This window comes from Heterodontus francisci, unplaced genomic scaffold (genome assembly GCF_036365525.1).
Source record: "Heterodontus francisci isolate sHetFra1 unplaced genomic scaffold, sHetFra1.hap1 HAP1_SCAFFOLD_61, whole genome shotgun sequence".
NCBI lineage: Eukaryota > Metazoa > Chordata > Chondrichthyes > Heterodontiformes > Heterodontidae > Heterodontus > Heterodontus francisci.
Genome location: NW_027141441.1, coordinates 9,932,998 through 9,957,547, shown reverse-complemented (window position 1 = coordinate 9,957,547; position 24,550 = coordinate 9,932,998). Strand labels below are relative to the sequence as shown.

At 49.2% G+C, this 24,550-nt stretch overlaps 2 non-coding genes across 2 annotated transcripts; both read right to left on the bottom strand.

Moving 5' to 3' along the window:
* Nucleotides 1-6,707: 6,707 nt before the first annotated feature.
* trnal-uag (transfer RNA leucine (anticodon UAG)) lies at nucleotides 6,708-6,790 on the bottom strand. The gene has a single exon. It is a non-coding gene; the product is annotated as a tRNA-Leu (tRNA).
* A 3,716-nt stretch (nucleotides 6,791-10,506) lies between these two features.
* trnal-uaa (transfer RNA leucine (anticodon UAA)) lies at nucleotides 10,507-10,589 on the bottom strand. The gene has a single exon. It is a non-coding gene; the product is annotated as a tRNA-Leu (tRNA).
* Nucleotides 10,590-24,550: the final 13,961 nt, after the last annotated feature.

The following is a 24,550-nucleotide window of genomic DNA, read 5'->3' as shown; positions in this document are numbered from 1 at the left end:
CAACAGGTCAATCTACTGTTACAATAACTCCATCACTGACTCCCTCCTGACAGTAACCAGCCCTTTCACAGAGACTGTGGGTGGCTCTGAAAAGAGCCTTTGGTTTATTAGATGTCATTTCGGCCGCTTTCCTTTTTCTGGGAGCTCTGAGCGCTGGTTTTCTTGGGCAGCAGCAAGGCCTGGATATCAGGCAGCACCCCGCCCTGAGCGATGGTCACGTCTCCCAGCAGCTTGATGAGCTCCTCGTTGTTGTGGACGGCCAGCTGCAGGTGTCTGGGGATGATGCGGGTCTTCTTCAACGGTCCAGGGGCGGCACAGTGGCGCAGTGGTTAGCACTGCAGCCTCACAGCTCCAGCGACCCGGGTTCAATCCTGGAACTGCCTGTGTGGAGTTTGCAAGTTCTCCCTGTGTCTGCATGAGTTTTCTCCGGGTGCTCTGGTTTCCTCCCACAAGCCAAAACACTTGTTGGTAGGTAAATTGGCCATTATAAATTGTCACTCGTTTTGGTAGGTGGTAGGGAATGTAGGGACAGGTGGGGATGTTTGGTAGGAATATGGGATTAGTGTAGGATTAGTATAAATGGGTGGTTGATGTTCGGCACAGACTCGGTGGCCCGAAGGGCCTGTTTCAGTGCTGTATCTCGAAAACTAAAAACTTCTTGTTGTCCCGGGCCACGTTACCGGCCAGCTCGAGGATTTCAGCGGTCAGATACTCGAGCACAGCAGCCAGATAGACCGGGGCTCCGGCACCCACACGCTCAGCAGAGTTACCCTTTCTCAGGAGCCTGTGATCATGGCCCACCAGGAACTGCAGTCCAGCCCGTGAGGAGCGAGACTTGGCCTTGGACCGAGCTTTCCTGCCGGTCTTTCCTCTTCCAGATATTTCCACAATCTCACAAATACTTTCACAAAGAATGGATAATTTCTCAGCTTTTGTCATAAGCATGAAGCAGTTCGGATGGCCGAGTGGTATAAGGGGCGGTGTTCAGGTCGTAGTGTTTTCTGGAGGCGTGTGTTCAAATCCCACTTCTGCCAAGTTGTGTTTTGACTGAACTGGAGGGATTTGGGAGCAGCGGTGAAGGGAGAACATGGAAGAATATTGACAAGTAAAATGAAAATGGACCCAAAGATGTTTCTTCAATACATTAGAGTAAGAGGCAACTAAAGAAAGAGGAGTGCACTGAAAAGACCAAAAAATCACAGTGATTTTTGACATCTTGCCAGGATTGAGTGGCGCGTGCACGGGATGATGTCATTTTGCAGCGCCAACGGCATCACATTTCCGCAACAAATCCATCTTCGTGCATGCCTGATAAAGCGTCATTGGGTATCTAGCCACCCGATCCCCCCACCACTTGGCTGGAGGAAGTGGCTGAATGGGAGATTTTGAAGCTGTAGCTCTCCCCCCTCGGCAACTCACTCCAGGCCTCGACGATTCCCCCCCTCAGCCGCTCGCTCCAGACCTCGCTGCTCCCCCACCCCCCCCACTCCCCTGGCCAGTTGTTCCTCGCTTCGCACCACCCCACTCTCTGGCCACTCGCTCCAGGCTGCGCCGCTTCCCTCCTCTCAGCCACTCACTCCTACGTCGCCCCGTCACCCCTTGAGGCCCTCCTGCTTCTACAGGTGGCGCCTGGTGAAGAAATGTGGGAGCGAGTGTCACGGCCAGAGCTAGCAGCTGTGGGCTGGGCTGGGACAGGGTGGGGGGAGGGGGTGCGGAGAGCGAACAGCCAGAGTGCGGAATTTCGCCAGTAGGGAGGAGGGGGAGAAAGCGAGTTGCAGAGGGGGGAGAGCGGTCAGTGAGGTGGGAGCTAGTAGCTGCGTTCGGGTGAAGTCAATCCTGGTCAGTTATATAAACAAATCACAATAACGAATTGGCAGCACATTTTATCCTCTGCCCGATTTTCCTTTCCATCGATCGGGGTGCTAATTCACTATCTTCCAATGGAAATTCAATCATAAAATTCCTTTTGTATTTAATAGGATTACTGAAATGTTAAATGGATCTGAGGATTACAGTTAGTATTAGGAAACGCACCTGAGTGAATTAGCACCCCAATCGATGGAAAGGAAAATCGGGGAAAGTATAAAATGTGCTGCCAATTCGTTATTGAGATTCGTTGAGTAATTCGATTCTGCCCAACACTGAAATTGGCGGCTTTTTTGAATTCAACCTTTCTGCCAGGACGACAATTTAAGCCAATGATTTGCTGTATTTTCTAATTCGAGGCTCGGCAATTGGTTAAGACATGCGAATGGGAAGAGGGTGACCAATCAGAAGTGGGCTCTGGATAGACAAGCAGAGTTAACGTTTCGGGTCAGTGACCCTTCTTCGGAACTGACCCGAAACGTTAACTCTGCTTCTCTTTCCACAGATGCTGCCAGACCTGCTGAGTGAATCCGGCATTTCTTGTTTTTGTTTCAGATTTCCAGCATCCGCAGTATTTTGCTTTTATTTTAGTGGGCTCTGGATAGCGCGGGCTCAAACTGCGGGAATTCCAGGTCCCTGAATGATTGAGCTGAAACTGATCAGTTTCACAAACCCTGTCAGTTTCAGTGCAGGAAACACCGTCTCGGGGGAAATAACATCACAAGTGGGTCTGGTTCCCGTGACCGATTCAACGGCTGCTGCAAAACTCCCGGATTCCCTCATTGCATCGAAATCATTTTGAAATTCTATGAAAACAATGAGTGATTCTGGAGGAGTGATGTGGCTTTTCATTGAGGGCATGTGTGGACGGGGGAAATAACTAAGTGTAGAGCCTCGGGCACTGTTTACACAGCCCGTTTAGAAAATCAAATCCACTGCACATCCTTGCTACAAATGAAATGTCAAATTTGGGGATTCTAGTTTTGTATCTCGAACACAGCACAGATTTATTCCAGACAGTTCGAAACAGCCTATCCCAGCTCCCGTTTCCAGGTCACTGCTCTCTCTGTGAGGCGGTGGGTGGCTCTTAGAAGAGCCTTTGTTGTGTTTGCTGGAAAGGGTCGAGTGTTCAGCCGCTGAAGCCGTAGAGAGTGCGGCCCTGCCGTTTCAGAGCGTACACCACATCCGTGGCAGTGACCGTCTTGCGCTTGGCATGTTCAGTGTAGGTGACCGCATCCCTGATCACATTCTCTAGGAAAACCTTCAACACCCCGCGAGTCTCCTCATAGATCAAACCCGAGATTCGCTTGACCCCGCCACGGCGAGCCAGGCGGCGGATTGCTGGTTCGGTGATGCCCTGGATATTATCACGAAGCACTTTGCGGTGCCGCTTTGCTCCGCCTTTGCCCAGTCCTTTCCCTCCTTTACCTCTGCCAGACTTTCTTTTATTAATTTCCAAAATATACTTTATTCATAAAAATCTGTAAAAAAAAATACATTACAAAACAGTTCCAAAAAGCACCAAGTCAAACAATACAAAGAGTGCAAAGGAGATCAGTTTCCTTCAATGCAGGAGTGAGTTGCCTCACAACCCTTCCATTTCATTGTCATGCCATGTACATTTTACAGCAAACCAATCTTTTCTGGCTACAGTTCGAGTGGTTTCCCATGGATCCAGCCCCTCAGTTCAGCTTGCTGAGGGGACCTTACACAGTGGTATTTCCACATTGAGCCTTTGCTGCTGCTGCCCCAAGTTTTAGTGCGTCCCTCAGCATGTAGTCCTCGACCTTGGAATGTGCCAGCCTGCAACATTCGGTCGTGGACAACTCTTTGCGCTGGAAGACCAGCAAGTTTCGGGCAGACCAAAGAGCGTCTTTCAACGAATTGATAGTCCGCCAGCAACAGTTGATGTTTATCTCGGTGTGCGTCCCTGGGAACAGCCCATAGAGCACAGACTCCTGTGCTACAGAGCTGCTTGGGATGAACCTCGACAAAAACCACTGCATCTCTTCCACACCTGCTTTGCAAAGACACATTCCAGAAAGAGGTGGGCAACGTCTCTTTTCCACCACAGCCACCTCGAGGGCCGCGTGTGGATGGGGTGAGACTTCGGGTGTGCAGGAAGGATCTGACAGGGAGGGCTCTTCTCACCATCAGCCAGGCTACATCTTGGTGCTTGTTTGAAAGTTCTGGTGATGAGGCATTCTGCCAGGGGACCATCCGACAGGATCCACCATCTCCTTTTCCCGTAGGGCCTTGAGGATATTCCGTGCAGACCACTGCCTGATGGATTGGTGGTCAAAGGTGTTTTTCCACAGAAACTTTTCCATGAAGGATAGGCAGTACGGCACAGTCCAACTGGATGGAGCATTCCGCGGCAATATGACCAGGCCCATCCTTTGCAACACTGGGGACAGATGGAACCACAGCACGTAGTGACACTTGAAGTTTGCAAACTGGGGATCTACACACAGCTTGATGCAGCCGCACACAAAGGTAGCCATAAGGATGAAGGCGACTTTGGGTACATTTTTCCCGCCCTTATCCAGAGGTTTGAACATCGTGTACCTCCGGACTCGGACCATTTTGGATCCCCAGATGAAGCGGAAAATGGCTCAGGTGATCGCCACAGCGCAGGAATGCGGTATGGGCCAGACCTGCACCACGTACAGCAATGTGAGCACCTCGCCCTTGATGACCAGGTTCTTACCCATAATGGAGAGAGATCGCTGCTCCCACATGCTCAGCTTATGTTGTACCCTGGCTACTCGCTACTTCCAGGTTTTGGTGCACGTCTCAGCCCTTCCAAACCATATCCCCAGCACCTTCAGGTAATCTGACCTAACGGTGAAGGGGACAAAGGATCGGTCAGCCGAGTTCCCAAAGAACATGGCCTCGCTCTTGCCGTGTTTAACATTGGCTCCCAAGGCCAGTTCGAGCTGGTCGCAGATGCTCATCACTCTGCGCACAGACAGTGGATCCGAGCATAAAACGGCGACGTCATCCATGTACAGGGAGGCTTTAACCTGAGTGCCTCCGCTGCCTGGGATTGTCACCCCTCTGATGCTCGCATTCTTCCTAATAGACTCAGCAAAGGGTTCAATACTGCAAGCAAACAAGACAGGGGAGAGAGGACAGCCCTGTCTGACTCCAGATTGGATCGGGAAACTTTCTGATTCCCACCCATTGATTGAGACTGCACTACTGATGTTTGTGTAGAGTAGTTTGATCCAATTGCAGATTCCATCCCCAAACCCCATTTTGGGCCACCAATTTCTGATTTCTGTCCTCTCCCCCTTCTGCTTGTCGATGAGGGTGATGATGCCTTTCCTCATGGATTCTAACATGCTGCCAGCCTGGAGCATACTCTTGTTTACTGGCAGACATGTTGATTCTTTCCTCAAATCAGTGCACAATAAAAGAGACTGATTCTGTCAGGCTCCTTTTTATACAGGCCACCTGGACCTGGCTGAGAAAGGCAGAGTGAGAGCAGGGAGGGGAGGAGACAAGAGTGAAGATTAAACAGAGAGCTAGATGGAGGAGACACCCAGAGTGACAGACAGAGAGAGAACGGCCCCTCATCTTTCAGCTCCACCTCCAGTTTCCTCCGGGCTGCCAATTTCAAACACTTTATTAACAGTAGAACCAAAACCCAGCTCTCCACACAAACCCTTCCAGACTCGGCCTTCATAGTCAAGGCTTTCCAGAAAGCCGGAGCTTTTAAATATGGTCCCGATGCAATTAACACTCAGTAATATTCCCACCTAAACACAGTCCATTCTATACTAAGAAACCTCCTCAGTAACATCACCATTTCCTCACACATCCGCTTCCAGCAGTTCACAGCAACTTACTGCAGCTGTTTCGGGAATCTCCTGTGTTAGGATTGGAGTTGGAAAGCGGCCTTTACCCGGCAGTGTTATTGTCTCACACTGAATCTGCCAGACATCCTGTTCTCTTTATTGCGAGAGAGAAAGCACGGATTTAGGAAATGTTCATTTGAAATGATCTCTATTGAGAACGAGCCCGGCCGTGGGACAGGTATTCCAGTGCAAAAAGCTTAGAACCTTTGCCTTGGATGGGTCCACGTTGATCCATTACATTCAGAATCACCTCCTTGAAATAACTCCATAGTACAACTACAGTAACCACACAGCATCTGCTTCAAACACTCCTCCACATTTTATCTGTTCAGACCGTCAACACCTCCAGCTCTTTTGTTTAAGTGGAACCCATCAGGTGTGTATAGGCTCCTTCTATTCTGAAAGCTGTAGCACTGGTTCAGGGAATTCAGCCCTGTTTCTCTGCTCGAAAGGATCAGCCATGCTTGATCTGCCTCGTATTTTGCTTTTATTGCAACGTTACAAGACCTTCAATCCTCTGGCACACACCTGTATCCAGTGAGGGATTGGAAAATGATGGTCAGACCTTCCACTATTTCTTCCCTGGCTTCTTTCAACAGCCTGGGGTACATTTCAACTGGTCCTGATGATTTATCCACATTCAACGATGCTCATCCCATTAAGACTTCCTCTCTCCTTAAGTTATCACGTCCAATACTTCACACTCCTCCTCCTTAATAACAATATCGGCATCACCCTCTCATTCGGGAAAACAGTAAAGTATTCATTCAGGATATTGGCAACATCTTCCACCCCGATACAAAGGTTACATTTTTGATCTTTTATGTGCCCTGCTGTTTGCTCAGTTGCCTCTGACTCTCATGTTTTAATGCAACATCTTTGGGTCCATTGTTACTTTGTTGGTCCATGTTCTTTCCTGCTTTCTCTTTGCTCTTCACCGCTGCTCCCAAACGCCTCCAGTGCAGTCAAAACGCAACTTGTCAGAAGTGGGACTCGAACCCACGCCTCCAATGGAGACTGCGACCTAAACGCAGCGCCTTAAACCGCTCGGCCATCCTGACTGCCGGCGATATACTATCAATGCTAAGGAAATTATTCATTCTTTGTGAAAGTATTTGTGAGATTGTGGAAATGTCTGGAAGAGGAAAGACCGGCGGGAAAGCTCGGGCCAAGGCCAAGTCTCGCTCCTCCCGGGCTGGACTGCAGTTCCCGGTGGGCCGTGTTCGCAGGCTCCTGAGAAAGGGTAACTATGCTGAGCGTGTGGGTGCCGGAGCCCCGGTCTTTCTGGCTGCTGTGCTCGAGTATCTGACCGCTGAAATCCTCGAGCTGGCCGGCAACGCGGCCCGGGACAACAAGAAGAACCGCATCATCTCCAGACACCTGCAGCTGGCCGTCCGCAACGACGAGGAGCTCAACAAGCTGCTGGGAGGGGAGACCATCGCTCAGGGCGGGGTGCTGCCTAATATCCAGGCCGTGCTGCTGCCCAAGAAAACCAGCGCTCAGAGCTCCCAGAAAAAGTAAAGCGGCCAAAATGTCATCTAATAAACCAAAGGCTCTTTTCAGAGCCACCCACAGTCTCTGTGAAAGGGCTGGTTACTGTCAGGAGGGAATCAGAGATGGAGTTATTGGAACAGTGGATTGACCTGTTTCACATCTGTCCAGGTGTGTTTTCAGTTCCCTCTCTGGATTTCGCTCTGTTTCTCTGCTCACACATCTCCCCCTCTAGTTAAGTGAAGAAGTGAACTACAGGGTGTCAGAATCAACAATTTAATAAATCCCGCTGCCTTCGATTTGATAAATCCCGAGATTATCCCGGTGCATTAACGGGAACTGGTTCGGAGCTGATGAATTAATTTAATAATGGAAGTGTCCGGGTTAATTCTCTGTTTTTCATTTGGACAGTTTTAATTGTGTTTTTTATTTCTCTCCGGTGATCTGAGCGCCGCTTCTCAATGAGAATCTGCTCCCGGAACAGAGTAAATGCAGGAAGGAAGAGGCCATTCTCGGGCTGTGTGTCTCTCTCCTAACCTGATCTGTTTAGACCGCACTGTTCCCAGAGGACGGAATCAGTGAGAGTTGTGCACACACAGGAGCTGAGTCCATTGCAGCGCTTTAATATGTGCCTTCCCCCCGGCCCTCCCTATTCTCCGGACACAGAGCTGTCTGTTCCCCCCGGCGGCGGGATAGGGTCGGGGATTCTCTCCCCGCAGTGTCAGGGTCTGCAGCCCCGGGGAACTGGCGGTTTCAGTCAGAGTGACCGAGCTAACTTACATATCCTGCGTACTGATCTCCAATGGATTCAAATATTAGTGAACTCATTGGGTAATGTTTGTAAATAACCCTCATGTGAACGGACCCGGCTCCATTAATGCCTTCCAAATAAAACTGGGATCCATTTCTTTTCCCCAAATGCCAGCTAACGGATCCCAGGAGCGGGTTGAGATTGTGCTGAGCAGCAATGAGTCTCCGGTAATGCTGCTTTCTAAATTCCAGACCAGCTCTCAGTCCGACAGGCCTTTCGGGAAAGTGATGTGACAAAACAGAAACCATGTGACCGCCCCTCCAATCTAATGGGTTTGATGATGAACAGAGATGGCAGCTCTTTCCTTTGCTGATTTGGTGGCTCTGAAAAGAGCCCTTGTTACACTTGTTACTGAAGCTGGGTTTAAGGTGCGTTCCCCGCGGATGCGGCGGGCCAGCTGGATGTCTTTGGCCATCATGGACCGGGATCATTCTGGTGAATCTGCTCATTTTCCGACAGAAGCATCAGTCGCTGTTTGAACTGTTTAAAGTCAGGGGTGTATTACCAGCCAGAAAGTGAAGGGCAGTTCATTGCTCCCTGCAGCATTATCCGCCTCTTTCAGGAGAAAGGATCAGAAACCGCTCGTTTCTGTCAGTCCCCGAGAAGCCTGTGAGAAGCGGTTAGTCGCTAATTTGTTCCTTTTACAGAGAGGAAGCTGATATTTGTCCCGTTTTAAATTGCTGAACTGGACCTTCCTCCCGCCGCTTACAGTTAACAGATTGACAAATGAAAACGATTCCTAAAATCGCGTCAGGATTTTGTGACGGTAAACACAGTAAAACAGAACATAAAATGAGAGGTTTTAAAATTGTTGCCTGAAAATTGAAATTTTCCATCACTTCAATTCCTTCCTGCTCTGGAATTGCCAGGCTTTTTCCAATTGGAAAATCTAAGCCAATGAGAACTTTGATTTACTTATATGTGATTCTCCTATTGGTTAAGAATTGGATTGAGAAGCGGGTGACCAATCAGAGACAGAGTCAAACTGCGGGGATTCCAGGCCCCCAGTAACTGAGCTGAAACTGTTCAGATTGACAAACCCTGGCCGTAGCTTCACACATTGGACACTTCACACTGAGTCATTCAAGGGCTGGTGTGAGAGAAGCTTCAGATCCTGTCATTGCTCTCTGACTCATTATTCATCTAGAACCAAACAATTAGTAAATGTGAAGCAGTGAAGAGTCTTTTCACTCTCACTGCAGAATGTGTCATCTGGAGAAATAAGGAACTGTTATTTTCGGAGATTCCAGGTTAATTCCTCCCTGAACAAATCCATTCCTCACATTCCCGATCACAGCCTATCCCAGCTCCTGTTGTCACCCGACTCCAGCTGAATTGGAGAAACTCATGTGTTGGGGTTTGAGTTGTGAGGTGGGGTTTCTCCGCCAGTGTTCCTGTCTTACAGACTCTCCCCCTGAATTTGTGAACTGAGACTGTACCGAACACATCTCCAGTTAGAGTGAGGGCCGGATATCCCTCTGTTTTATTACAGAGAGTGGGGAAAGGGCTGGGTGGAGGGGAGTCACCAGGGATCCTGGATTTACTCCAAATCATTTCCATGTGGAATCTGCAGGCGGGGCCGGGACAGGGATCATTTGATCAGGGGATCAGCTCTTTCCTGAGAGATGTGGGTGGCTCTGAGAAGAGCCTTTGTGTTCAGATGTTTCCAAGTTTCCCGCGCTCTTACACTTCTTTCCAGACCCTGCTTTCTGAGCCTTCGCTGCTTTCGGCTTGACCTTGCTCTTCCATGTCTGCACTTTCTTCAGCGCCTTTCCGCCCGGCGCACTCTTGCCTTTTTTGACCTTCTTCGCAGGAGACTTTTTCTGAAGCGCTGCTTTCTTCACCACCTTATTTGGCGTTGCCGCCGCCTTGCTGCTTGTTTTCTTGGCTGTTACTTTCTTTGTTGTCACTTTCACGTCTGCTGGTTTCTTCACTAAAGATTTCTTGTCTGCTGGTTTCTTCACTGAAGATTTCTTGTGTGCTGGTTTCTTCACCTTCTTTCCCACTTTTCCCTAGGTTTTCCTTCTTGCTGATTTTGAAGGAGGCGGAGGCTCCCTGTCCCTTGCTCTGCACCAGGGAGCCTTTGTTCACATTCCTCTTGATACTTTGCTTGATCTGGGTTTTGAGCTTCTCCTGAGCGGTGGCAGACCTGCAAGGAATCAACTACCAGCTAGCGTATAAAGAGAGACCAAGGCTTAGGGCCTTCAGTTACCTGGAGGGGAGTCGGAGAGGCAGCGGATCCTGTGAGGAACCACAAACCAGGAAGGATGAGAAGGTCATTGTCAGGGGACAGAGGAGATTAAGTTAAAGATTTACCAGTTTATAAGCAAGCGCAGAGCCAAGGAACGGTGCTGGGGCAGATCAAATAATAGGAAGCTGTGATCAGTTGGAAGGCAAGAGTGATTAAATGACAGAAGAGATGATGGTGCAAGGCAAAAGTCAGGGAAAGAAAAAGTAACATTTTGTAAGCACAGATACCAGGAGTGGGGTTTGAACCCACGCAGACACATGTCTATTGGATCTTAAGTCTAACGCCTTAACCACTCGGCCATCCTGGTACATTAGCCAACCACTGAAAATGAAATTTAATGTGATCCGGGTGCCATCTGGCCTTTCACAATATGAAGTTATGACTCCTCTCCCATGCTGAATTGGACCCTTCATTATTTATGAACCTCAATCGGATCACCCCTCAGTCAAGGTTTCTCTAAGGAGTAGGGTCCCAACTCTTTTAGTCTAACTTGATAACCAAGATGTCTTATACTGGGTATTCGTCGAATGTCTCTCCTCTGTACCCTTTCCAAAGCCTCAATATCACCCATCATGTGAGGAGACCAAGACTGGATACAATATTCCAAGTGAGTCCTGACCAAGGTTTCATAAAAGGACAAATTCGGGACATCTCAGATACTGAAGGAGTCCGTGTCCAGAAGCAGCAAGACCTGGACAACATTCAGACTTGGGCTGCTAAGTGGCAAGTAACATTCACACCACGTAAGTACCAGGCAATGACCATCTCCAACAAGAGAGAATGTAACCATCTCCCTTTGACGTTCAACAGCATTACCATCGCTGAATCCCCCCACCATCAACATCCTGGGGGTAACCATTGACAAAAGCTTAACTGGACCATTCAGATACATACTCTGGCTACAAGAGTAAATCAGATAGTGGGAATTCTGTGATGAGTAACTCAGCTCAATGCACGAGGTGAAATGCTCATTAGGAGAGCTGGAGAAATGGACTGGTCATGTGGGCAGAAAAGTGGCAAATGGAACTCAACTTGGAGAAGTGTGAGGTGATGCCTTTGGTGAGGTCAAACACAGCAAAGGAAGACACAATTAATGGGTGAATGCTGAGAGGTGTAGAGGAAGTGAGGGACCTTGAAGTGAATGTCCACAAATCCCTGAAAGTAGCAGGACAGGTTGATAAGTTGGTTGAGAAGGCTTATGGAATCCTTTCCTTTATTAGCCTATGTATAGAATATAAGAGCAGGGAGGTTATGCTGGAACTGTATCAATCATTAGTTAGGCCACAACTTGAGTTCTGTGTGCAGTTCTGGTCACCTCATTCCAGAAAGTATGTAATTGCACTAGAGAGGTTACAGAGGAGATTTACAAGGATGTTGCCAGGACCGGAAAAATGCAGCGATGAGGAAAGATTGGATAGACTGGGGTTTTTCTCCTTGGAATAGAAGAGGCTGAGGGGAGATTTGATTGAAATGTACAAAATTGTGACGGGTCTGGATAGAATGGATGGGAAGGGTCTATTTACATTAGTAGGGAGGTCAGTGACCAGGGGGCATAGATTTAAAGTGATGTGTTGAACAATTAGAGGGGAGATGAGGAAAGGTTTTTTCACCCAGAGGGCTGTGGGAGTCTGGAACTCACTGCCTGTAAGGGTAGCTGAAGCAGAAACCCTCAACTCATTTAAAAGGAGTTTGGATGTGCACCTCAAGTACCTGAATCTGCAGGGCTACGGTCCAAATGCTGGACAATGGGATTCAGCTGGGTGGCTCGTTTTTTGGCCTGCCTTTGCTGGAAACTTTCTATGTTCTATGATTCTATGCAGACACAATGGGCCGATGGCCTCCTTCTGCACTGCAATAATTTTGTGATTTTTGACTCTCCAAAACTTGTCAACCATCTACAAGGCACAAACCAGGATGAGTGCAGCACCAACAATACTCTAGAAACTCGACACTGTTCAGGACAAAGCAGCCACCTTGATTGTCACCCCATTCACCACCTTAAACATTCACTCCCTTCATCACTGACACACAGTGGCAGTAGTGTGTACCATCTACCAGATGCACTGCTGCAACTCACCAAGGCTCCGCAGACAGCACCTTCCAAACCGAAGACCTCCACCACCTTGAAGGACAAGGGCTGCAGATGCATGGAAACACCACCATGTGCAAGCTCCCCTCCAAGTCACACACCATCTGATCTGCAAATATATCGCTGTTCATTCACTGATGCTGGGTCAAAATCCTGGATCTCCCTTCCTAACAGCACTGTGGGTGTACCGACACCATTTGGAGTGCAGCAATTCAAGAAGGGAGCTCACCGCCATCTTGTCAAGGACAATTAGGGATGGGTAACAAATTCTGGACTTGTCAGTGTCGCTCACATCCCATGAAAGAATATGCCTCATCTTGTACTCAATTGTCCTCTGAATGCAGCCCAACCCCCTATTTGCTCCAGCTATCACTTCACAGCATTGCTGCAGTACCTTGAGAGATCTGTGCATTAGAACATCCAGATCTCTGCTCAAAATTATTTTCTTTTTTCCACCTACTTTAATGTTTGTCCCTGAAGGGTGTATGAATGTTGAGCATTCGCCCTGTCCACATGAATAACACTGCACTTACCCAAATTAAACATCATTTACCAGTCATGAACCCAATCTCCCAACACATTAAGATCAGCCTGAAACAGTCGAGTATCGTCTACAGTCTGAACACTCGCACAGATCTTCAAATCATCTGTAAATTTACAGATGGTGCCCCCAACACCTACATCCAGATCATTACTAAAAATAATAAAGAGCAACAGTCCCAACACCGATCCCTGTGAGATACCATTGGTGACTGGTCTCCAAACAGATCCAGATCCATCTGTAACTACTTTCTGCCTACGTCCTGCCAGTCAGTTCCCAATCCAGATCAATATATTACCACTGATACCAGGGACTTTAATCTGATAGAGAAGCCTCTTGTGTGGAACCTTATCAAAATCTTTTGGCTGAGATCTGCTAATTGAACACAGGCCGGGGATGAGGCCTAGGCCTGTCCTGCTTTGTGTGTGGGTCTCAGGACCACACAAGGTGAGATCAGCTCACTGAGCACAGGCCCATCCTGCTCTATATGGTGCTCAGTACCTCACCAAATGAGAATAACTAACACACCACAGGCCATGGAGCCTCGGCCCATCCTTCCCTGATTGCGGTTCAGTGCCAACCAGGTCAGATCAGCTAATTCAGCACAGGCCGGAGATGGAAGTTGGATCTTTCCTGCTCTGGGGACTCCGTACCATACCAGGTGCGATGAAGTAAAATACCACAGGCCGGGGATGGAGCCTGAGATTTCCCTGTTCTGTGTGGGGCTCTGTAGAACAACGTGTGAGAAGAACTATCATCCCTCAGGCTGAGGAAGGAGCCTGGGCCCATTCTGTTCTGTGTGGATCCTACCACACTGAGTGGGATCAGTTAACACAACACAGGCCATGAATACAACCAGGCCATTTCCTGCTCCGTGTGGCTCAGTATCACACCAGGTGGCATCAGCTAACACAGCACAGGCTGGGGCTGGGGCTGGAGCCTGGACCCGCCCTGCTCTGTGGGCTCAGTAACAACCCGTAAGATGAACTTTTTTCAAAAGACTTCAGTGTATTTATCTCTGTCCAACACTCTGAGGCAGCTTTCTGTGTTTATAAAGAGTGTAATTTATTGACTGGTCTCTTGGATCAAACAGGGTAACAGACAGAGGTCTGTGTGCAGAGGGTTTGGGGGTGAGCTCTGATTCCTAACCCTTTCTGGATTGTGAAGAATAAAGAATGAATGAGAGAGAGAGAATGTGGGAGAAGGGATGATGCAAGAATTTGTCCGTGAACCTGATTAAAAGTGGCTCAAACGCAAGATAATATTAAGATATCAAGAGCAGAACATTAACATAATCTGAGTTCCGCGATCTGGTCGGGTCCCATTCCCCTGACGTGAGGAATGAACGGGTGGGGAAATTCCGCCTGGAGTTATATTTGTCTCCAATGAAGATGAGTTCACAGTGAGGCTGGAATAGCTCAGTTGGGAGAACACTAGATTGAAGAACCAGGATACAATCCCTGGTTTCATCAGTTTTAATTTGGTGTCTCCTTCATTTTAAGTAGAGAGAATCAGAGGGGAGATTTTCCACTCGACCCCATGGGCTGAATTTTATACTAACGGTGCGGCTCTCGGCAGAGGCACCGGAAGTGGGTGCCGTCACCACACGAGTGAAATGTGGCCGGCCGACCCCGATCACGGAGCAGCCGACCAATTAATGAAGGGGAGGCGTGGGGCCCATATAAACAAGGACCAGAGGTAGGGAACGAGGCACCGATGGCACCGACATCTGACACAACGGCAGGCGCTGGCACCATATTTAAAGGGCTGCCAGCCCTGCATTCACTGCTGCCTGGTTTAAAGGAGTGTCTTCCTGAGAGCCCTCTGCTGCCCCAGGTCCCGTTCTGCTGCCCCAGGACCCATTCTGCTGCCTCTGCTGTCCCAGAACCCGTTCAGCTGCCTCTGCTGCCCCAGGATCCGTTCTGCTGCCTCTGCTGTCCCAGGACCCGTTCTGCTGCCTCTGCTGCCCCAGGATCCGTTCTGCTGCCTCTGCTGCCCCAGAACCCGTTCTGTTGCGTCTGCTGCCCCAGGACCCGTTCTGCTGCCCCAGGACCCGTTCTGCTGCCTCTGCTGCCCCAGGACCCGTTCTGCTGCCTCTGATGCCCCAGGACCCGTTCTGCTGCCCCAGGACCCGTTCTGCTGCCTCTGCTGCTCCAGGACCCGTTCTGCTGCCCCAGGACCCGTTCTGCTGCATCTCCTGCTCCAGGACCTGTTCTGCTGCATCTGCTGCCCCAGGGCCTGTTCAGCTGCCTCCGCTGCCCCAGGACCTGTTCTGCTGCATCTGCTGCCCCAGGATCTGTTCTGCTGACTCTGCTGCCCCAGGACAAGTTCTGCTGCATCTGCTGCCCCAGGACCTGTTCTGCTGCATCTGCTGCCCCAGGACCTGTTCTGCTGCATCTGCTGCCCAGGACCTGTTCTGCTGCCTCTGCTGCCCCAGGACCAGTTCTGCTGCATCTGCTGCCCCAGGACCCGTTCTGCTGCATCTGCTGCCCCAGGACCTGTTCTGCTGCATCTGCTGCCCCAGGACCTGTTCTGCTGCCTCTGCTGCCCAGGACCCGTTCTGCTGTCACTGATGCCCCAGGACCCGTTCTGCTGTCTCTGCTGCCTGATAGGTAAGGAGCTGAATGTGAGCCTGCAGTGACCATGGTACAATGGTTTGGTGATGCCTTCCTGCAGGTTCGCCTCCAGGTGACAACAGATAGGTGGAAGATCCTCTTCCCCAGGGATGGGAGGTGGAGACCTGTCCACCTGACCAAGCAAAGCTGCTTTGAGATAGTAGGTGAAGTCAGCAGCCGCGGGGTCACCCCCAAGACATGGATCCAGTGCACGAAGTGGGTCAATGACCGGATCCGGGCTGCTCAGGCGCAAACTCAAAACACTTTGGACTCTTTGGACATTGCGCATGGCAGAGTGAGAGGGAGTGTTTGGTGGAAAAGGAGTGACCACCCAGTCATGTGTATTGGGGAAGGGCAGCAGGACATGCTGCCTGAGGCTTGGCTGCATCTCGGTGGGAGGTGCACGTCAGTCATTGTATAAACTCACACAGTGCCTCGAGAGGGGCCACATGCAGGAGGAATACGTGTGTCCCCATCATGGACTGCTGGACTATCACCATCAGAGATATTGGGTTTGTCCCCGCTGGGAGACTAACTTTGTTGATCATAGTGGCTGCAGGAGAAGACAGCCCACAATCGGAAAGAGCATGTCAAGACTGGCAGTGGATGCCTTATCTCCATGTCCTCATCCCGATGGAGGAGGAGGCCATGGAACAGGCCGGGCAGCAAAGCAGCTGCTCCATAGCTGATGGAGAGACAGGGACACCTATCTAAGAGAGTGAGTGAACATCTCCTGGGGCACAAGGGAGAATCCGCTGCAAAGGAGCCACACTGCTCATCTGTTCACCACTGCATCAATGGAGCTGCACAGTAGGGGTGGTTGGAATGTCACGATGGGCAGACCCTAACCCTTCAATGTCCCTGTTTTCACATGTAGGCTAGGATGAACGACAAGAGCGAAGAGCTGGAGAGACTGTGGGACAGCCAGACACCTCTGAGGAGGAGGAGGGAGCCTCAGATGGTGCACCATCACCTCATTCCCCTGCATCCTCCACCAGCACAGAAACCCTCACTCGGTGGGTATCCACTTGCTGTTAGATTTGGGCACACAAGCTGGTGAGCACGTCACAGACAGGCCCGGGCAGCTGACGGAGGCTGTGACAGCCGAGGCCACTGGCAGTTGGAAGTCTGTGGGAGGCCAGGCCCATGCTGAGTCCCAGGCTGATGACGTGCCTCTGGTGTCACCAGCAACACGGGAAATGCTGCAGCTGCAGCAAGAGGTCAGGCAACATCTGGCAGAGTTGCCAGAGGTTATGTGTACCCAAGTTCGGATGATGGAGGAGTCCATCCAGGCCTTGCATGCTGTACTGTCTCTGATGGGGGTGTGTCTGGCTTCCTTCCTTGAGAGATTGGTGACTCTGATGGAGAGACAGATCCAGCCGACCAATCAGTGTCTGCCGGAGATGCGCGCAGACTTGCACTCCATCGCTTTGTCCATGAGCTCCATCCAGTGGTGACAAGGCGAGAGGGGGGATGAGGCACCTGAACTCTTCACCAGGTCCACATCCCTCTCAGGTCAGCAGGGAGGTACAAGTGTGTCTTATAAGGGGGTGGAGCAGCTGGCTGCTACATCTGGGGGCCCCTCTCAGGGTGCTCCTGGTGTGGACAGTAGCTCCAAAGCCCCTCTGCCAGTGACACAAGTGATGCCAATGCCTGCCTCCATCATCCTCGATGACAGAGGGGGGTCCCTGTACCTGTGCAGGAGGCCCTCAGTGTGCCGGGGCCCTCCAGGCCTCAGGCAGCAAGAGGACGGCCACCAATGTCATCCCAAGCCATGAGGCAGCAAGGTCAGCAGCCTGTCTCCAACTCAGCTGACAGAGCAGGGGGAGCACCACGTAGGAGCATGCGGAAAAGATTTAAGAAGAGCACCTAGATTCACTTGGGTTCATGGTGAATGTACATTCCAGATGGATAGGGTTGTGTTTGGTGTCCCACGGAAGAAAGAAATGATGTTCTCTCACTATGTCTCCTTCCTATTGTTGATGCCCTTTGGGACTTCATTTAAACCCTTCCTCCCAAGGGGCTGGAAGTGAGGGACCAAGCCCTGAGTTCACAAAGCTTCGGCCTTGTCACTGTGCGATGTGTACCTGGACACTGCAGTGCAGAAGGAAGGAGGCGACAACAGGGCTGCTTAAAGCTAAGACTTTTTTGCTGTGGTTCCAGAAGGTGGTAAGGCTCAAAGGAAACTTGAATGTATAAGGGTGTCTCATGTCTCCCTTGTGTGTATCTCATGGCCCCTTTCCTACTGTGCCTGAGGTTCTTCATCTGGCACTGCTTGGGCAGCATCCTCCTCCACATCCTCATCATCAGAGGAGACATCACACTCCACGATATCCTCACTAGTCAACACCTCGCCCCTCTGTAATGCCAGATTGTGCTGTGCACAGCAAACCACGACGATATGCGAGACCCTCGCCGGGACATACTGAAGGGCTCCACTGGATCGATCTAGGCACCTGAATCTCATCTTCAGGAGACCAATGGCCTCCTTGATGGTCGCTCGGGTTGACCCGCAGCAGGTGTTGTACCTCTCCTCTGCATCCGTGCGTGGGTTCCTCACAGACGTCAGTAGTCATGTCCTCAGTGGGTAGCCCTTGTCTCCAAGGATCCATCTCTGAAAGCGGATGGGGCCGCGGAAAGGTTCTGGCACCTGGGAGTGCCTTGGTATGCAGGCGTTGTGGCTGCTTCCCGGGATTTGTGCACACACCTATGGGATCCATTTGCAGTGGTCGCAGACCAATTGCACACTGAGCAAGTGGAAGCCCTTCCTGTTGAAGGCTGCTGGCTGGTCTGCAGGAGCCTTGATGGTCACATGGGTGCAGTCAATGACACCCTACACCTGGTGGAATCCAGCGATGGCCCCGAATCCTACAGCTCTCTCAGCTTGACTGTTTGGATCAATGTGCACATAGTCACTGGCCCTCCTGAACAGGACATTGGTGACCTCCTTGATGCACTGATTCACTACAGACTGTGAGATTCCACACATATCTCCAGTGGATCCCCGCAATGATCTGGTGGTGAAGAAGTTCAGTGGCACGGTGACCTTCTTTGACACTGGCATCAGGTGCCCACCAAGTCGCATGGGGCAAAGCTGCATCATGGCAGAGAGATCAGTGACGACCTCCGTGGAGAGGTGCAGTCTGCGGAGTCACTCGGACATCTGCAGGTAGTTGAACCTCGGCTGACGTGTTCCTCTGCCTCCTTCTCCAGCCTCCTGTTCGAGGCTGGCCTTCCTGTGGGCCCCCAAGCTGCTGTGGTGCCCCTGCTGGTGCCTGCGCCTCCCTCCCTTCCTCTCTACTCCTCCTCCTCCTCCTCAATGGGAGCCTCTAATGAGGCCCATGACAGGTTGCCCCTCCCTGAGTGCAAGGCCTTCACAGTAAACAACACCCAGCCACATTTACCTCATTTGTCATCCTCAATAAAGTGGCACTGCCCCAATGGCACCCTGATGTTGTTCCCTCTGCAGAGCTGGCACATTGGCCCCCACTCCTGACAGTGTTTCCCGATGCCCTTTCCCCTCCACCCTTGCTGCCAAGTGACGCTGCCTCACCCGATAGCTTCCCAGTGAAGCCTACACTCAGCTCCCACCTCCCAGTTGCCGCCTTTAACCAGGCGAGGCTCTGAAGCCCCGTGGTTCCCGTGTGCTATTAGTTCAATTGGATCCAGTGAATAAAATTGCTGACAATTGGATTCATAAATACTTTAAATGCCTTCTTGCCGTGTGGATGTGCGAACACTGCCCTCCATTTTAGCCGCAGACAGAAAAATCCGGTCCAATGTCTTCCATCCCTATTTTATACACCCCCCCTCCCCCTCCCCAGCCTCCATTCCCGTCTCCAACGGTCCCTTAAAATTCTGGCATATGTCTCCAAGACTAATGGGAGTGAAACCACATCTGCTCCTTTGACTGAACAGGGAGAGCTGCTCTCTCTGTGTTTAAAGTGAATGAATCTGATCTTTACCTTGTCTTACTGGAACTCTCTGGAAATGTCTGTTTGAAAATATTTTCCTGTTATATTAATGGAGCAGAGGAGCAGATGTGAGGTACTGTTGAACAGAGAGGTTTGGAAGTGGGTGAAGGGGTGGAGTGACGGTGGGAGTGAGAGGTACAGTGAGTTGGCCATTCTCAATAGAGTGTCAGAATGAAGGTCAGAGGAACAGACCAGGCAGGAAACACAGAAAGAGCGAGGAGAAGCTGGTGTGAAAAACAGAGATTAAACAACGGGCTTGTTCATTTGGTTTGGGTCTGGTGTTTAGAATACCCGGAATCTGGGTTCACTTCCCTTCCAACTCAGCGAATTGTACCAACATTATGTTCATAAAACCATGGAATGATACCCAAAGAAGGAGACCATTTGGTCCATTTTGTCAGTGCTGTCTCCTGTAATCTGTCCATTTTTCCTTCCAGTATTTATCCCAATTGCTTTTCAAAGTTACGACTGAATCTGCTTTCAAGTCCTGATCAGACAGTGCATTCCAGATCACAACACATCACTGTATAAAAAATCATACCTCATTTCACCTCTGGTTCTTTTCTCAATCACCTGATAAATACATCCTCTGGTTACTGACCCTTTTGCCACTGGAAACAATTTCTCCTTATTTAACTTATTGAAAACCTTCTTGATGATGTTACACACTAGACTGCCAGTAAAACTGAAGCCCATGGAATAAAAGGGACAATGGCAGCATGCATATGAAGTTTGCAGACTGATAGGAACACAGGAGCAGGAGTCGGCCATTCAGCCCGTCGAGCTCACCCTGCCATTCAATATGATGATGACTGATCATTCACATCAATGCCTTTTTTCCACACTATCTCCATATCCCCTATGTCATTTGTATTTAGAAATCTGTCAATCTCTGCTTTAAACATACTCAATGACTGAGCTTCCACAGCCCTCTGAGGTAGAGAATTCCAAAGATTCACAACCCACTGAGTAAAGAAATTTCTCCTCATCGCTGTCCTAAGTGGCTTTCGCCTTACGTTGAAATTGTGTCCCCTGGTTCTAGACTCCTCTACCGGGGGAAACATCTTAGCTTCATCTAACTGTCTATCCCTTTAAATATTTTGTAAGTTTCAATGAGATCACCTCTCATTCTTCAAAACTCTAGAGAATACAGGCCCAGTTTCCCCAATCTCTCTTCATTTGACAGTCTCGCCATCCCGGGAACAAGTCTGGTGAACCTTCGTTGCACTCCCTCGATGGCAATGATATCCTTCCTTAGGTAAGGGGAACAAAACTTCACACAGTATTCCAAACTGCAGACCAACCAAGGTTATATACAAATGAAGCAAGACTTCACTACTCCTGTACTCAAATCCTCTTGTGATCGAGGCTAACATATCATTAGCCTTCCTAATTGCTTGCTGCACCTGCATGTTAGCTTTCAGTCACTTATTGACAAGGACACCCAGGCCCCTTTGTACATTCACACTCTTACCATTTAACAAATAATCTGCACATCTGTTTCTCCTACCAAAGTGGATAACCTCACATTTTTACACATTATATTTCATGTGCCACTTTCTTGTCCACTCACTAAGTCTGTCCAAATTCCCTTGAAGCCGCTTTGCATCTTCCTCACAACACACATTCCCACCTAGTTTTTGTGTCATCTGCAAACTTGGAAATGCTACATTTGGTCCCCACATCCGAATCATTGATATATATTGTGAACAGCTGGGTCACAGTGTGGTGGTGAACAGTTGTATTTCTGTCTGGAGGAAGGTTTACAGTGGGTTCCCCATGGTTCCTCATAACTTCAGTTATGTGCAGAGACTGGAAAAGCTGAGGTTGTGCTCCTTGGAGCAGAGCAAGTTCAGAACAACTTTGACAGAGTTAGAATCAAGGAATCAAATGGTTACAGGACAGAAGGAGACCATTCAGTCCATCATGTCCATGACAGCTCTTTGCAACAGCAGATCAGCTAATTCCACTCCTCTGCCCATTCATTGTAGCCCTGCAAATTTTCTCTATTCAGTTGTTTATCCAATTCCCTTTTGAAAGCCACGATTGAATCTGCCTCCAGCACACTCTCAGGCAGTATATTCCAGATCCGAACCACTCACTCTGTCCCACACCCCTGGTACCATTGCAGAAAATCTTTTCTGTTCATTTCATCCCTCATAAATAATTGAAATGAAATGTTTGTTCGGAAATGCACAACATAAAAAGGAGAGAGAAATAAATACTGAGTAAAATGGAAGTCAATGTTTGGAAGGTAAAAAGAGCAAAAGATGTAACTTTTATTCTGGATGAGTGAGAGGAATATATCACACTTTGGGGCTTTTGCAAGAGGATTTACTGATGAACCTCGGATTTGAGAGGAAGCTGGTTCATGGTTTACAGAACAAATTCAGCCCCTGGGGTGGAGCCAACAGCTGCACCGTCCAATAACAGACAGGATGGGGCCCAGTGAGCTCAGTCGATGAAAGCATGAAACTCTGAATCTCAAGTTTTTGAGTTTGAGCCCACGGTGGGTGTTTTCTATTTCCTTTTTAGACTGATTTTACAGGCGTTATCCAGCTCTGAATTCCTCGGCAGAGAGTTCAAGGAGTGTTTGAAATGAGATTCAAAAGCAGTATGAGAAAGTCTCTCCTTGATTCAGGGCTCTTACCTCTCTGCAGCAACTCAGGGCTGAAGATTGAACTTTTTCTCATTTCATTCTCAGCTCATGGTCAGTGTGGACCCATGGGACTTCTGGCTGTCTCCCACTTCACAATCCATCAGTGCTGAGAAAGCAATGGGGAATATTACTCACATGTTACAATGTTTTATAAATACTTGAATGTATTTCACACTGTGTCTAACAGTGTGAATCTCCCCTGGTATATCAGCTCACCAACACTTCAACAGAACATTCACATAATGTGAGCTCTGAGATCTGTTCAGATCCCATTCCCAAGACCTGGAAAGTGGGATTGGGCTGGATCACTCTTTGTCAGCTGGCACACACACGATTGCTAAATGGTCTCATTCTGTGCCATACATTTTCTCCATTTTCTATGTTCTATGAAGTGAGGTGTGATTGGGAGGGGCAATTCCACCAGGGTTATATTTTCTACCAAAACAATGACACAAGGGATACTTCACATTTTTATTCATTCATTCATGCGATGTGGGCATCGCTGGCTCGGCCAGCATTTATTGCCCATCCCTAGTTGCCCATGATAAGGTGGTGGTGAACTGCCTTCTTGAACCGCTGCAGTCCATGTGGGGTAGGTACACCCACAGTGCTGTGAGGAAGGGAGTTCCAGGATTTTGACCCAGCGACAGTGAAGGGACGGCGATATAGTTCCAAGTCAGGATGGTGTGTGGCTTGGAGGGGAACTTGCATGTGGTGGTATCCCCTGCATTTGCTGCCCTTGCCCTTCTCGGTGGTATAGGTCGCTGGGTTTGGAAGGTGCTGTCTAAGGAGTCTTGGTGCATTGCTGCAGTGCATCTTGTAGACGGTACACACTGCTGCCACTGTGTGCCGATGGTGGAGGGAGTGAATGTTTGTAGATGGGGTCCCAGTCAAGTGGGCTGCTTTGTCCTGGACGGTGTTGAGATTCTTGAGTTGGAATTGCACCCATCCAGGCAAGTGGAGAGTATTCCATCACACTCTTGACTTGTGAATTGCAGATGGTGGACAGGCTTTGGGGAGTCAGGAGTCATGGATGAGTGAGAGGAATATATCACACTTTGGGGCTTTTGTAAGAGGATTTATTGATAAACCTGGGATTTGAGAGGAAGCTGCTTCATGGTTTACAGAACAAATTCAGCCCCTGGGGTGGAGCCAACAGCTGCACTGTAATTACTCACCTCAGGATTCCAAGCCTCTGACCTGCTCTTGTAGTCACGTTATTTGTATGGCTCCCCATGGTAACCTCCATGATGTTGATGGTGGGGGATTCAGTGATTGTAATGCTATTGAATGTCAAGGGGAGGTAGTTAGATTCTCTCTTGTTGGAGATGGTCATTGCCTGGCACTTGTGTGGTGCGAATGTTACTTGCCACTTATCAGCCCAAGCCTGTGAGACTGAAATAGCTCAGTTGGGAGTGTGTTAGACCGAAGATCCCAGGTTCAATCTGGGGTTTTGGCAGTTTTCCTTTATTCTGCATCGTCCTTTGGTTTTGACTCTTGAGCTGCACAATTTACACTGAAATTATTTACCCAACTCTGAAGGTTGGATTGGAATAGAGAGATATCAAGGATGGGAAATATTTACATTGTCAGCTTTAGCTTATTCTCTATCTCCTTGTGTCCTTTTCCCCAGTTTTTGAATCTTTCGGGGCCGGGTGAACATTTGATTTGCTGCATATGTCCCAAACTGAAGCCTTTTCCACATCTCTGGGCGGTCAGACTTGCTCTGTCTGTTTTTGTTGCTCGTGACCATTAACGAGAACAGGCTACGAGTTCAATGTTTATCAGCAAACGGAAGATAATTGGAAAGAATTCTGTGTTACTCCAGACCAGTGACAAAGATACAATGGATGTTATTCAAAATAAATTCCCTTTGACATTTTATGTAAACTTGTTTGCACCTGAAAGTTGGATTTTTTAAGTGTAACAAAAATGTGTCAAATTAATGACTGACCATGTGACAGCGCACATGGGGATCAAATCCACAGCCTTGTTGTTATCAACACTGCGTCCTAACCAACTGAACTAAGCAGCCTATAGACAGAGCCAGGTATGGGTTTGAGCCGCACGCTGGGCGGTTTGTGTTTTATTTCTCACACTGGGTGACAGAGCGATTGTGCAAAGAATGGACACATCACATCCCTGAAACATTGTTCTGATATAAAACAGTGTGAAATAAGAACTGAGCATGGAAATGGAACGGAACCAGAAATCAGGACTTTAATCTGTTAAAGTTGATCTTGAAATTCAACCATTCACTGAACATTCCAATGGATCGAACTCTCTTCTGATATAAAATCCAGGAACTTGAGCTGCTGTAAAACATAACTGAGCCTGACGCGATTTGAGCACGCAACTTTCTGATCTGGAGTCAGACGCGCTACCGTTGC